A 15,078-nucleotide genomic window follows, 5' to 3' on the forward strand; every position below is an offset into this window, starting at 1 on the left:
TTAGCTAACTGCCTCACTGCAAACATCAGGTCACTTGTGCTGCATCTTGATCTGAATTCGAACTGCTCATCTCCTAGCTTACTTTCTATTACTGGGTGTATCCTTTTATCATTCACCCTCTCCATAACTTTCATGCAATGTGACAGGAGTTTGTTACCTCCGTACTGCCCACAGTTGTGGATGTCCCCTTTGCTCTTGTGCACTGGCATGAGTGTGCTTATTCTCTAGTCATCTGGTACATGCTGTTTTCTCCGCCATTCTTCCCTATCTCACCCAGTATGTGTATCATATCTGCTTTGACATCATCTGAGCTAGCTGCTTTCTCTGACTTCATTTTCCTTGGTGCTTTTCTTAATTCTTCTATGGTGGGCTCCTTCTCTTCTCTCATTGTAGGCTTTGTCTGTTGCAGTACAGCTTCTGTGGGGTTTTCTTTATTTAGAAGCTACTGGAAGTACTCCTTTCATCTGCCCTTGATGTCCTGTGGACCAGTGTGCAGGTTGTTGCTGGCATCCCTTATGAATGGTGTCTGACTCTATCGTGCTGTTTTTGCTTTGCAACATGATATAATTTCTTTGTGCCACCTACTGAGTCACTTTGCAGAAGCAGGTAGATTGCCTCAGATACCTTGTTCTTTGCTATTGCAACTTCTTAGCTTTTTTGTTAGCCAATGAGTATTCCATCCTAGCTTGGCCCGTCTTTTCTGTCTCCCACTTTTTCCTGCACTCCTTTCTTTTGATGACTTCCTGGACTTCTGCATTCCACCACTAGCTTTCCTTATGTACCTTATTTCCATACCTGGCTCGGCCACATATCTGTTCTGTAGTCCTCACACATGCTGCTTGAGGTGCTGCCATTCTTCTTCAATCCCACCTATTTCCTCCTCTTCTTGGGGTACTAGACCCTGAGTAACTTCTTGAACCATTGTACATTCTTCTCTCCAGTCAACCTTCAGGTCTTCAGCCTGGTGGCTGTTTACCTTAGAGCCTTCTCTGACCATTGCTTGCAGCTGATTGTGGCCACTGGTGGTTTATGTTGTGGGCCGACTGTTTTACTGAGGATGATTTTGCAATCACTAATTTTACACCAATACCCTTTCCTTATTAAGCGGAAGTCTACCCGAGTTGCATGTTGGCCGCTTTTGTATATGATCTTGTGACTGTCTCTCTTTCTGAACCATGTGTTGACTACTATCAATGCCATTTGCCAGACACCCGTGTGGATCAAGGCAGTCTCGATATGTGCATTCAAGTCACTGTTACCTAGCAGGTCCTGCAACTGCTGCATGAATGCACTCTTCCTCACTATCACATCTCTGCTGTGGGCCATAGGCTGAGATTATGAATACTGTCCTATCATTAGACTGGATTCTGATAGCCATTCTGATGACATCCCTCACTGCCTTCTGAAGCCTCTCTCTCATCTCAATTCCCACACCATTTATAGCCTGTCCTCCTGAGTAGTAGACCGTCAATCCCAAGCCAAGTAGCTTTGCTGCACTGCACTTCCATCTTGTCTCTTGGACACATAGGATGTCCAGCCTCCTCCATACTGTCATGTCATCCATTTCCAAGCTCTGTCCTGTCAGTGAACCTACACTGAGTGTAGCAATTCTTTGTTCTCATTTGCCAGGTGGATTGGCTTTACATCCAGCTTTTGCTCAACACAGCCATCCCAAGTAATCCAGGCTGGGCAGCTGAACACTGGATGGCCAGTAGCTTATTGACCCAGGGTTGCTGGCACTTGGGTCAAAAGAGGCACATACATCCCTCCAGCATTAGCATGGGTCCCTGGGATAGGTTGGGTCCTCAACCCACTTATGTTGACATTAGACAACATGACGGCATCACCTAGAGCCATATTTTACACTGTTGAGTGGCTAGCCCTGCCACATGCAGTCTGTGATCAGTGTTCTCCTATCTTGAGGATACTGCACACCACAGTAGATGCCCAAAGCAGTTGGTTTATGCAACTCTTCCCACTGTGGGGCATCATGTAGAGTCTGTGTTCCTGCCACAGGTCCATTCACTGACAAACTTGAGATGGAAACATTCAACATGTTTTTTTGGAGGTGGGAAGAACCCCAAAGAGACACAGAAAGAACATACAAATTCCAAACAGGCATTGTCCAGAGGTCAGAATCAAACCTTGCACCATATGCACGGGAGGCAAAGACCTTAACCATTATGCCAACTGGTCTCTGCCCAAGTCAGGCAATCATCGTTAAAAGACCTAGTCTGGCAATCTTGCATTAAAAGTCTAGTACAGTAACCAAAGGTAGGTCTGTATCATCAGGAGCACAGGGAGAAGAAAAGTTCTACTTCACTAACGACTTTATTGTGTGAAGAAACAAAATGAGGAACTGACAGCTAAAACAGACCCAGCTATTCAGATGATAGTGGGAATGGTTCCAGGCTCAAGACTTGACAGATCTTGAAATAAAAAAGATTCTTGTCAAATTGAGCTGCTACAGCAATATCTGTGGACATCAATGAATCAGAAGATGAATTGCCAGGGAGGCAAATGGAAGAGCCAGGGTGGTGACTAAGATATGCACAATTTTTGATGCAGGGTAACCATTGCACATGTGCTGCCGGTATCCACTGCTAGTCAGTCAAGCATTATGACATCTTCCTCAGGGATGGAGAGGTTAGGATTAGTGTGTGGCTGGAATGGTATACATTATGGAACTCCTCTATATTCCACAGAGAGGGTCCACCTTGTTAAGTCTGTCTGGCAAGGGAAAAAAATGATTACTAGTAGGTACAAGCAGCCTGTATATTCCAAACACTTTAAAATGGTTGCCAAGGATCCCAGTTCTTTCTACCCACAAATCTTGCACAAATGTCTACTACAAATCACCACTGCAGAAAGAGTATCAATGTTTACAGATTTTCCTAAACCATATTTCCTGGATACAAAGTAATACCTGAACTGATGTAGCCAGTTATGACTTCTTTGTTATATCTCTCATTAGACAGCCCACTACAACTCTTTGCTCTAAACCACTTCCAAAATATACAGATGTACGTGAAGAAGTTTTTTTATTTTTCCTTTTTTGCTGTTTATCATTGGTGGTGCCTTTCCTTCCATGGGTTACTGTAATTTCTTGTCCAAAACTACTTCCATTTGTGCACACTCCAACTATACTTCTTTTTCCTTTTTTTTCTTGTTAGCTTCTTGTTTACTGCTGGCTTTGTCCTCATACTTGAATTTATCTGTAACACTGTCACCTCCAATACCTGCTTCAGATCCTGATTCACCTCAGTCAACATCTTCAGTTTAAGCATTCTGTCACTGTGAGCTTCCTCATATCAAGATGTTTGCCCTGGAAACATTGCTTACTCTGTATCCATCCAATATTTGGTTTTCAAACTACAAGATCCAACAGTGAGAACATTTTGTGTCAGAGTAACTGTACATACGTATTTATGGTAGAACAGACTTCTTTGAGATCATACAGATACAGTTTCTGTACTTACTGTAAACCACATATGTATTGTTGTTCATTTTTAAGTATTGTATAGAACTGTGCTGTATATATATATTCTGTAACACACTTTTTATACATATGGTAAGCTTTTGTTCTGGGGTCCCTTTTGTAAATGTCCTTTATCCAAAAGGACTAATCTGTTTTAAACATCGTTTTTTTCAGCAATTTTTCAGGGTGGAGGCACACCCTCCACAAACCCAGGCTTATACATAGTGGAAAGAGAAGGGGTGGCATCAACCCCCACCCCCCACCTCAGACCTATATAAACTAACTCTGAGATCTCTATACATTGGAGAAAAAAGGAATATTCAGAGAAATGGCATCTCGGACTTAGTATACGTAAGTTTGATCTTTTGGCCATTCACTCTCCACATTTCGGGACTCGCTTTAGTGGATCTTGACATTCAAATGGTTACTGTTAGATCCTGGCCATTTGTATACAGTACAAATATAGATGAGACAGCAGGGACTGATAAGTTAAGTTTATGATGGGATACAAGGAAATTAGAACAGCTAGAGAAATGGTAACTGAGGTTTTGTGCAGAAAATAAGGCACTTTCAATCTTCTTGTCAAAAAGGTGTTTTAGTTTTATTAAGAAGTTTATATCTTAACTACAGAGGGATAAAAACTGATCAGTCACAGCTTGAAGTTATGGGAAAGAGCAGTGGAAGCTAGGATAAGAAGGGAGGTGATGATTAGTGATCAGCAGTATGGTTTTGTGCCGAGAAAAAGCACTAGAGATGTGATGTTTGCTCTGCGAGTGTTGATGGAGAAATATACAGAAGGTCAGAAGGAGTTGCATTGTGTCTTTGTAGACTTAGAGAAAACATATGACAGGGTGCCTAGAGAGGAGTTGTGGCACTGTATGAGGAAGTTGGGAGTGACAGAGAAGTATGTAAGAGTGGTACAGGATATGTACGAGGGTAGTGTGACAGTGGTGAGGTCTGCAGTGGGATTGACAGATGCGTTTAAGGCAGAAGTGGGATTACATCAAGGATCAGCTCTGAGTCCTTTCTTATTTGCAGTGGTGATGGACAGGTTGACAGACGAGATCAGACAGGAGGCCCTGTGGACTATGATGTTTGCAGATGACACTGTGATCTGTAGTGAGAGTAGGGACCAGGTTGAGGAGACCCTGGAGAGGTGGAGATATGCTCTAGAAAGGAGGGGAAATGAAGGTCGGCAGGACTAAGACAGAATATGTGTGTGAATGAGAGGGAGGATAGAGGAATGGTGAGGATGCAGGGAGCAGAGTTGGCAAAGGTGGATGATTTTAAGTACTTGGGATCAACAGTTCAGAGTAATGGTGAGTGTGGAAGAGAGGTGAAGAAGAGAGTACAGGCAGGGTGGAATGGGTGGAGAAGAGTGTCAGGAGTCAGTGGGAAGATTGGCATAATGGTTAAGGTGTTCACTTTACAAACAGAAGGTGCAGGGTTTGATTCTCACATGGGGTTATTGGCTAGGCTTAAAATGGCCCACAAGGGCAGTTAGCCTAGTACTAACCTATGAATCTAGGAAGGAGTAATTTGTGAGAGACCGGTACCAGTAAGAGTGAAAGAGAAGGTCTACAAGAGGGTAGCGAAAGGGAAGGTCTACAAGAGGGTAGTGAGAATGAAAGGGAAGGTCTACAAGAGGGTAGTGGGACCAGCTATGTCATATGGGTTGGAGACAGTGCCATTGACAAAAAGGCAGGAGTCAGAGCTGGACATGGCAGAGTTAAAGATGTTAAGATTTGCACTGGGTGTGATGAGGGTGGACAGGATTAGGAATCAGTATATTAGAGGGTCAGCTCAAGTTGGACGGTTTGGAGACAAAGCCAGAGAGATGAGATTGCGTTGGTTTGGACATGTGCTAAGGAGGGATGCTGGGTATATTTGGAAAAGGATGCTAAGGATGGAGCTGCCAGATAAGAGGAAAAGAGGAAGGCCTAAGATAAGGTTTATGGATGTGGTGAGAGAGGACATGCAGGTGGCTGGTGTGACAGAGCAAGATACAGAGGACAGGAAGAAATGGAAATAGATGATCTGCTGTGACGACCTGTAATGGGAACAGCTGAAAGAGAAGAAGATATCTTATGAAATTACTGAAGTAAAATATGACACAAATATGTTTCGGGCCCTCACTTTAAAGACTTGTATCAGTTTTAAACATTTCATTGTGTACCTTCTAGCTGACCCTCTGTCACATTCTATTCCCATTAGTCCTAAATTTTGATGTCACTTGTGGTATTTTCTGAGATTGAGACAACATTGCTTACATATGGGGGTGGAAAGGAAATGGGGAAATATGGAGTGGAACCTCTAGCAGCACCATATACTCTGTTGTGTATGCAGGGGGTTTGTTTTTGGAATACCTGATTAAGCAGAGATGCTGATTTCATATTTCAGTCAGCTCCAACCCTACCCCCATAATATCGATTCATGGCAATCTGTGTTCCAGTCTTGATATACCCACCATCAGGGGGTGGGGAGTACCTAATCACAGACTAGTCTATATCATCCCTCCCACAGTGAGCAAAGAGGCAACATGTTACTCCTTCCCACTCCATCCTCCATGGCTTCAACAACTAAACTGCTAATTGATCTGAGGTTATCCGGGTCACAGTAAGGCCTCTATCTCTCTCTATACCATGTAGCCAGGGTACACTTTTATATTAACTATAATGTATTTACCTAATGGTATATTTTTTGAAGCATTTGTAATTAACAGTCTTTTAAATGATTTGGTTCCCAAGTTGTCAAGTAGCTCACAATAAAGTGATTTCAGTCATAACTGGATGGTACCTGATCTGTTTTTGTTCTAGGAAATTAATACTGTAAGCTTAGCTTGACATTTTAAAGCTCCTACCAGATATTCTGTATCTGGTTACTGTTCTTTAACTGACTAGGTATTAACATCAAATAACTTAATGTTAATTGTTAATGAGCTATGAGGTCATGTTTATTGTTATCAGTGATTGAATTTGCAAACAACTGAATATTTAAAAGGAGAAAACAAGTTTTAGATATTTTATAGTAACAAGGGTGTAAACAGAACATTAGATAATTTATGCAAACATTTTAAATACTTTGTACTATTTTGTACAAATAAAGATGCAAAAGAAACTTTAAACAGTATTGAATCTGGAGATCTGAATAAAGTACTCAGAGGGAAATGCATCTCAAACATGGAATGTTGTTAACTCTATGTACGATGAAAGGACTCTTGTATCCTGTGTAGATAATTTTATTTTGCTTTTGTTTATGAGGTTTTAAATGTAAAAGGTAAAGCTCTATCTGACCCTGATCATATTGTTATCGCAATTTAACACTTCCCTTAACTATTTGCATGTTAACTGATAAAATTATTGACAGAGATTATAATTTTACTGAAGTTTTTTTCTTTATTTTTGGATGAATTGGTACTGCAGTTAGGTGCAGTGAAACACGGCCAGCCAGATATGAATTAAGATGGTATACATTTTAAGTCTTTGAAACTTGGTGTTGGCTATCTTATTTGGCCCATCTGACATTAAAGAAGACTTAGAAATGAATTCAGAATGATAGGCTATCTACCTGGGTTGTCTCCTTACCAAGATCTTTGAGAAATTGATATTTAGTCAGATAGCAGTTTAGACAGCTACTCAGACCACACCATCGTATTTTCAAATGCAACATCACCTTAAGGACAGGAAACTGGTGATGCTAAACTCGGGATGGAGTAAGAAAGGATGTATTAAAAAGACAAAAGCCGTGTCAGTCTACTCAGTCTTGTACAAACTGCTCAGAGGTGACCTGTGTCTGGCATACAAGGCCGTCTCAGACCCAGCCTTGATGGAGTTGCCACATGTACACAAGGCCTTAACCTGGTCTGTGGCATTAATAGAACTTGTTGGCAGGATAGATTTGTGTCCCAAAGACTCCTCCATCTGTGGAATAGCCTCAATCTCCATGTCAAACAGCGTACCTGTCTAGCCCTCTTTAAGAGGAACCTGGACAACTGGATGGGAAACAGAGAATATACCCCTGGGTTCCCACCTGTGTCCCTGCTGGACATGGGAAACAGCTGCTAACTTTGAGGGAACATGGGCAAAACTCTTGGCTAGGCTTATAAGGGCCTCTGGACCAATTGCCTAGTATCATCCTATGAACCTAAAAGCATGTCTTGTTATGTAGGAAAGTGTTAAGTAAATTAACTCAGCTACGTGCTATTTCTGGTTAAGTCCCAGTATTCAGAGTTTATAGTTAAGGTGTTTCTGTTTTCTATTTTTGATAATGTTCATACATTTCATTTAGGTTGCAGTAAGTTATTTTTATAAAATTACAGTATTTTAGCATGCAGTTATAAGATACAAGCCTGTGCACTATTTGGCATCCATTATTCTAGTCTGCAGGATAAAATTATGCAATTACCACTGCAGAAACATATTGATCTTTTTCTGTTTAAATTACTGAACTCAATGTATCACTGTAAAGAGTAGTTAATTTGTTTAATTTTGTCATATAATATACAGAAGAAGGTCTAACAGCTGCTATTTGGATAAGGACTTATTACTTAAGCATGACATTTCAAATATCTCCTGCTTTTAGAGCTATTACATCTAGTTAAAATGTGTGTAATCATGTGTCTATTATTTTAGCTACAGAATCATTTAAATGATCTTTATTGTTTTTTTTTTCTATGACAGCTTATATATCTGTCTGTGTACCTGTTTTAAGTAATGTATAAGCTAGTTTTATTCTAAACAACAAAGTTTTATACCTATGTGAATTTCACAAGAAAAAAATATAATGAACTGAAGTTCATGTGTGTGCCAATAATGAAAAGGTGAAATGTCAGTTGGCTGATCACCTTGGAGAGTACAGTTGAACAAAGGCCACTGGGTGTAAAAGTGATTACTGGAATGAACCATCAGGCACAAAGTGAGAAAACTGTGGCCAGTACCAAAAATTAAAGGTTCAAGTCATTGAATAATGACATTATGAAAAGGTGCTGAGATTTGTTACAGTGTAGAAGGGGAGGAACTATCACAAATCTTGAATTTATGAGTTATTATTGATTCTGAACAATCTTTTTAAGTTGATGCCTCTGCATCACAATTTGTATATTTTAGTACTCTGAAGCTGTATTAAGAAAAGTATAATCTAAGATGTTCTGATATGTAAAGTGTTTTATTTTATGTATTACTGTATTTTGTATGTTCTTGGTATAACATGGTTTATACAAAATGACCAAGTAGATAAATCTAGGCTTCAACTTTTGTAATAGTTGCTTCTTATTTTCTCATATATTTTTAGCTTCATCCTGATTTATTTAGACTATCTGAATTCAAAACTATCTATTGAACATTTTCTTTACTATCTAAATTCTTAATTTGCTTTGCATGCCATCGATAGTCATTAAGTTACAATGTTTAAAGCAACCCACCATTCTATTAGAATTTTATAAAAAAACTATCCATCTGATCCTACCAAACCCTAAGGAAATTCGAGTTCCATCTTCCTATGAGATAAAAGGTTCATATTTCCCCAAAGGTTTTATTAATGTTTGATTTCCTTGCCTGCATCAGCAAATGCTTATCGTCAGGAACCCTGTCCATTCATTACAACTAGATGTTTTTGCTTTCCAGAAAGAAAGTAAGCCCCCATGAGTATATGTGGGGTAATTCTTCCTAAAGACCTCATTTTATTCTGTATAACAACAAAGTCATCCCAAACCTTACATTATTATCTACTACTTTATTCTTATTCCTAACTTTGACACACTTTAGTTGTTATTAATATTCCCCATAATACTAAATGTTAGCAATGAAGAAAAGGATGCATGTCCTGCCATAACTCCAAATTCTTTTTGGGGAATTTCAGAAGAAAAACTGTTTAAAAATCTCCTTTTTGAACCCCACTGTAGTAACAGCTATGCAGATAAATCTTCTGGGCCAACATATCATCACCTTTATTCACTATGGCTTTAAGGTAACGCCTCTGGAACATTCATCTTCCTTGAAAGTCCAAACATCTTTACAACCCAAATGTTCAATTATTACTCAAGCTGTTTCAAGCACTTGTGGCATATCTTGAAAGAAAACAAATCCATATCATATACCCAAAGCCAGACCATGGTCAAACGGGGCCCTGGTCAGGTAATGGATCAGGTCCTCCCACAACCATTCCAGTGTCCCATTACTTGTTTCTCTCCCCCATTTACCATAATCACTACTCAAAACTGTCAGCACGCATACTTTTTTTATTTACTTTTGAAATGAAGACAGAGATGTGGATTTGATTAGAATCTTTTAATATATTTATCCTTTGTTGCCTAGGCTAGTCCCACTAAGAAACCCTTGATAGTATTCATACTACTAGGGGAAATTTGGCCAGGGCATCAAGTAGGGTTGCCACCTTTTCAAATGCCCAAAGTGGGACATTTTTGGTACAAACATCAGATTTTGCAGGCCAAAACATACCCAAAGCCAGTACAAAGGACATAACTTCACTTTTTGCCTAAATAAAAGCTTATTCTTGTAGCATTTTAGTTGCTTATTCCATTTCTTATAACATTTAGGTGTTTTAGATACAGAATAACTGTTTTATGCAACTATTACATAAAATATAGGAAATAAATTTGATCTAAAATCTCAGGACATTTGCCATTTTTACAGTTTTTTTGCAAAATACAACTGCCCAAAGAGGGACTGTCCCTCGCAAAGTGGGACAGGTGGTAAACCTAGCATCAAGGAACTTCCCCCTGTTCTTTTTGATAACGCAGGTGGATGTATAAGATCTCATGGTACTTAAAATCAATGGAGGAAGATGGGGCTTTCATTTAGCATTTCTTCCAAAGGATGACACACTGATCGCAGCACCCCCTTATATGACACCACAGTGTCAACAAACCATCTACATGATGTGGAAACAAAACCCACAGCTTTCTGCACAAAAGGTTTGCATGCTACCTGTTGCACTGCTGACACTGCTTAAAAATTTTATAGCACAAATACTAATGGCCATTTGCTAAACAAAACAATTGTTCATTGAAAATAGACTTAGTATGAGCAGTAGTAAACTTCTCTTCCCTTGAAGCCCAAATTAATTTGAAAATGCACTGAAACTCAAACTCCCATTTACTAAAAATGCAATAGGCCAGTGGCAGATGAAGTGTACCTTGGTCCCCGGGTTGTTTTCTAACCATGGGCCCCTGCATACATTTTTAAGATCATGCATAAACGCATGTGTTGTTTGATTCACCTTCCTGATTTAAAGTATCTCTTGTTAAATACAGAAACATTTATTAAAGTGCATTTCAAATTCGTAGTGTAAACATTTTTCCCATTAGGTAGTGAAAGTAAACATATGACCCAATAAATGACAAAAGAACCCATTTCAGAATATTTCAACCAACTCTAATGACCATCTGTAACCAAAGGGTTTGATATTTGACAAAGAGGATTAAGACTCTTGTCTTCTGTAGCCAAGGTACAGGGTTTGAGCCTGAGCAAGTTAATTAACTAACTAGGCCATCACACACACACAGACATTCAACACACACTACTTTGCTTGTACTGGGATGTTCTGCTATAATGGAACTTTCCCATGGCAATCATACTTAATGCTGGTTTCTCCAGTCTAAGAACATCCATAATGGGAGTTACCCACTGCATGCATGTTACTGTTGCTGTAATCATCCATAATGCTGGTTTCTTCAGTTAGGTATTTTGGAAATCAAAATCTCACGTTACTTGTTTTGTGTCTTAATTTCCTCCAGTACAGCTGTTTTGAGTGTGTACCTTTACCTCCCAGTGGGTGTAGCTTGAGCCTTTAAAAAAATGAAGTTATCACCTTACAGTTCTGAGACATACTCATCAACAGAGATCAAATATCAATACAATTGTGTTTGCCATCATGTATGCTTCAAAATAAAATATTCTGATATGGTGCACTTAGCATGGTTTTGGAATTATTAATGCAGATATAAACAAGCAATATTTGACACTTGGAGGTGCAGTAGAAGGTAACTGCAGAAACGCCTGGAGGTGCAGATGCAAAAGAGAGAGAGAGACAAAGAGTAAGACAGATGGAAAGAAATAAATGTACAAACTAAAAATCACAAACGACCAACTAAAAAACTAAGAAAGATGCCAGACCAAATGTTCCTAAATCCCAACAGGTTTAATTTTTGTTAGCACTTTCGTTCATCAAAAATGCAATGAACTTCTTCAGACATTACTCAAAATCCTATACTTTAAAAAGCCTCATCAATTAGACAATTATGTAAATCATTTAATTAAAAGAAAAGACAATTTTCTTTCTTAAAAGCATTCATTTAAAAAGTATCTAAACAAAATAAATCATTTCCACAATACAAAAAGTACTAATAAATGATGGACAGCATATCTTTATCACCCCATTAAAATCAAAACTCTTTGATAAGTTAAGAACTGTGTTATTATTTTAGATATATTAGTGTTGTGTCAATGATGCTTAATCTCAAATATATGAAAGAAATAAAAAAAAATAATAAAATAATAAAATCCAGTATCTGTCTTCCTAGGACGACATGGTTGACAGACCATAATGCTTTGACAGAGATGGCCTGCACCTGTCGGCGCTGGGATTCAGGATACTGGCTAAGGCTCTTGCCGTCCCTATAGTGTTTTTTTTAGGCAAGGTTCAAATGACAAATTCACCACTGTAACAGGAACAGGCAAGAAAAAAGTGAGGGCAATACTCCTTCATAGTTTCATAGTATAGTACTAGGCTATCTGCCCTGGGGCATTTGTAAGCCTAGCCATAGTGATGTGGCTTTTGCCACCCCATGAAATGGTACAAAAAATGTATAGAATAAATTTAGAATACTGTGCCTCTGTCTAATAGTGACACAATGAAGGTTCCCTTATATAATAGAATTAGTTTACTGTGCCCCTGTCTAGCAGTGACACAGATGTGACCCCTGGGGTAAACTTACGATCTCCCATCCACTCATCAAGATTTCCCTTGAAGAGAGTCAGTGAGGGGCTCTGCTTAATACGAACTGGGATCTTGTTCCAAAGCATGGGAAGCCTCTGGGTTATGAATCTATCCCTCCAGCATGTCCTATTCATACTTGTGCCAAGGTTTAAGTCTTTAGCTCTCATGGTCCTGATGGAATTGGATTTTTTGAGGTGGAGCATGTCCATCAGATCCTGATTGGACATGGCCTTGTACGTCAGGCAGAGATCACCTCTGAGCAGGCGGTATGCTACTGAATAGAGCTGAAGTTTCTTTAGTCTGGCAGAATAAGACATATGTTGGAGACCCTTGATCCTCTTGGTGAGGTACTTTTGTGGTCTCTCCAGCTGTTGCAAATGCCGGGTGAGGTACATACCAAATGGGGCATTGTACTCAATCATGGGTCTGATGAGGGAGGAGTATAGGGGTACAATGACATCCTTGGATCTGGATGTGAATCCCTTCATGATGAGGTGTGCAAGGTAGAATGTTTTTCTGACCACTTTGGCAACGTGGGTGTCAAATGAGAGGTCGCTGTTGATTTGGGTCCCTAGGTCTCTGATTACTTTTTCCGTACTCAGTGGGTTGCTGTCTATGTGATAATTTGTGGGTACTTTGTTTTTCCCAAAGGGGATGACGATACATTTTTTGGTATTTAGTTTAAGGCCATGACTCCGGCACCAGTTGTCCGTTTCTGTGAGGCCTTTTTGTAGGATGTATGTGTCCGCTGGTGTATCGACTATGGCGCCTAGTTTGCAGTCATCTGTAAACTTTGTCAGCCACAGCCCTCCAGCCACAGCCCCACAGCCACAGCACAGACTCCACGGGGGCCAGCAGAGTTTACGAGCTACAGAGAGCAGAAAAAGCGACTTTTCTGGATAATAAGTATTTTTTCTGTTGCCTTACACTTCTGAAAAATTAGCGACTGCATTTCGCATGCTGTTCTGATACTTTGCAACTGTTTTTTATTGCATTTAACTTAAATCTGCACTTGTAATCGTCGTTTGTTACTTTGTTACCTGTATTGTAGCATTTCCTCTGTGTTAGCTGTAATAGCTGGTTAATAGCATTTATAAGTGTTGCTGTAAATTGTTTCTGCCTGTCTCAAAAAAGAAAAAAAAAAGAAAAAAATATATTCTCTTGTTTTTCCTACTTTACTAAGTTAGATTGTCCAGCTTCAGAGTTGCTGATTCCTGGGCTTTGTTTCTAGTTCCTGAGTACTGTTTCCTTGCCTTATTTGGGGAGAGGGAAGTTACCTTGCTTACCAGTGAGAGTGGGAAGCATTGAGCTGCCTTTGGTCCAGATTTGTGAGGTTTCAGCCAGAAACTAGGAGTTTATTGGTCGTTTTGGACCAGTTTCCAGCTTTTTCCAGCCCCCTGGTATAAAGCAGCTATACGCTGCTTAAGCTGAGTTGCCACTGTTGCACACTAGGGCAGCGCCGGTCAAGCAGGATTAAACTATTCGGGCTACCTAAAGTCCACTCTTCAATTTTTCCCTTAAAACTACCTTCCTCAAACTATACCACTGATCTAATCAGCGTATCCTATAACTAAAAAGATCATCTCTACTTGACTCCAAGTAGAATATTCTCTATCTGTTTAACCTAGCATTTGATCCTACAGTACTTATTACCTTGATACGTGCACCCTTATAGATAGCACCCCAAAAAAGGCAAACCCCCATTTCTCGGTCACCCACGTCCCACGGAATCTAGTTTAAAGTTTTTTGTCTAGTCCTTCTAGCATGTCGAGGGATCAGTTGCTAGTGTCCTCTCCTACTCAGCTGGTGAACCTGGGAATATTGAGGCAATGTTACAATTGCCTCATGTACACAGACAACCCTCTCCTCCTCCCACAAAACACAAATACATGCGAGAGATGCAACTATACGTCCAAACTGGAGGCTGAGCTCTCTCAACATAGGACTGGCAAGACCAGTCAGGAGGAAAAGGTTACCACACACACTATAGACCCAGTCTCACATAGCACCATCACAACCTCAAATCATACACATAAACACACAAAGACATACTCGGAGGCTCTGATCAAAAATCTACCAAAACAGCAGAGGCCACCAAAGCAGACACCCAAACAACCACCACCTCAGAACACAACACCTGAAACACATAGACCTCACAGTCAGAGTGTCAAACAGTCACAGCCCTTAAGGCCAAACACAATGCCAGACACACTAGTCATTGGTGACTCCATAGTCAGACACACTGACGTCCCGCTCACCAGACTGAGTAAGGAAAAGGTCACAGTAAGCTGCCTGTCGGGCGCTAGAATCCGCCACATAACGCAAGCACTCAGGTCGCTCAACAGCAAGTACAAATACGACTCAGTCATTGTCCACGCTGGTGTAAACGACCTGAGACGTACCTCCTTGGACTACATGAAAAGAGACATTGAAGAGCTCTCTGATTATGTAGCCGAGGCAGGTATGACCCTGACCTTGAGCAGTATCCTACCTTCACCAAGAATGATGCCACAATACAGAGATAAGATGATCAGTTTTAACAATTGGCTTAAAATCTGGTGTCATTCAAAGGGGATCCAATGTCTGTCTGCCTGGGATGACATGCTGGACAAGCCACACTGCTTCGCAAGGGACGGCTTGCACCT

The sequence above is a fragment of the Protopterus annectens genome, chromosome 16.part0 (genome assembly GCF_019279795.1).
Source record: "Protopterus annectens isolate FY-2018-M chromosome 16.part0, PAN1.0, whole genome shotgun sequence".
Lineage (NCBI taxonomy): Eukaryota > Metazoa > Chordata > Ceratodontiformes > Protopteridae > Protopterus > Protopterus annectens.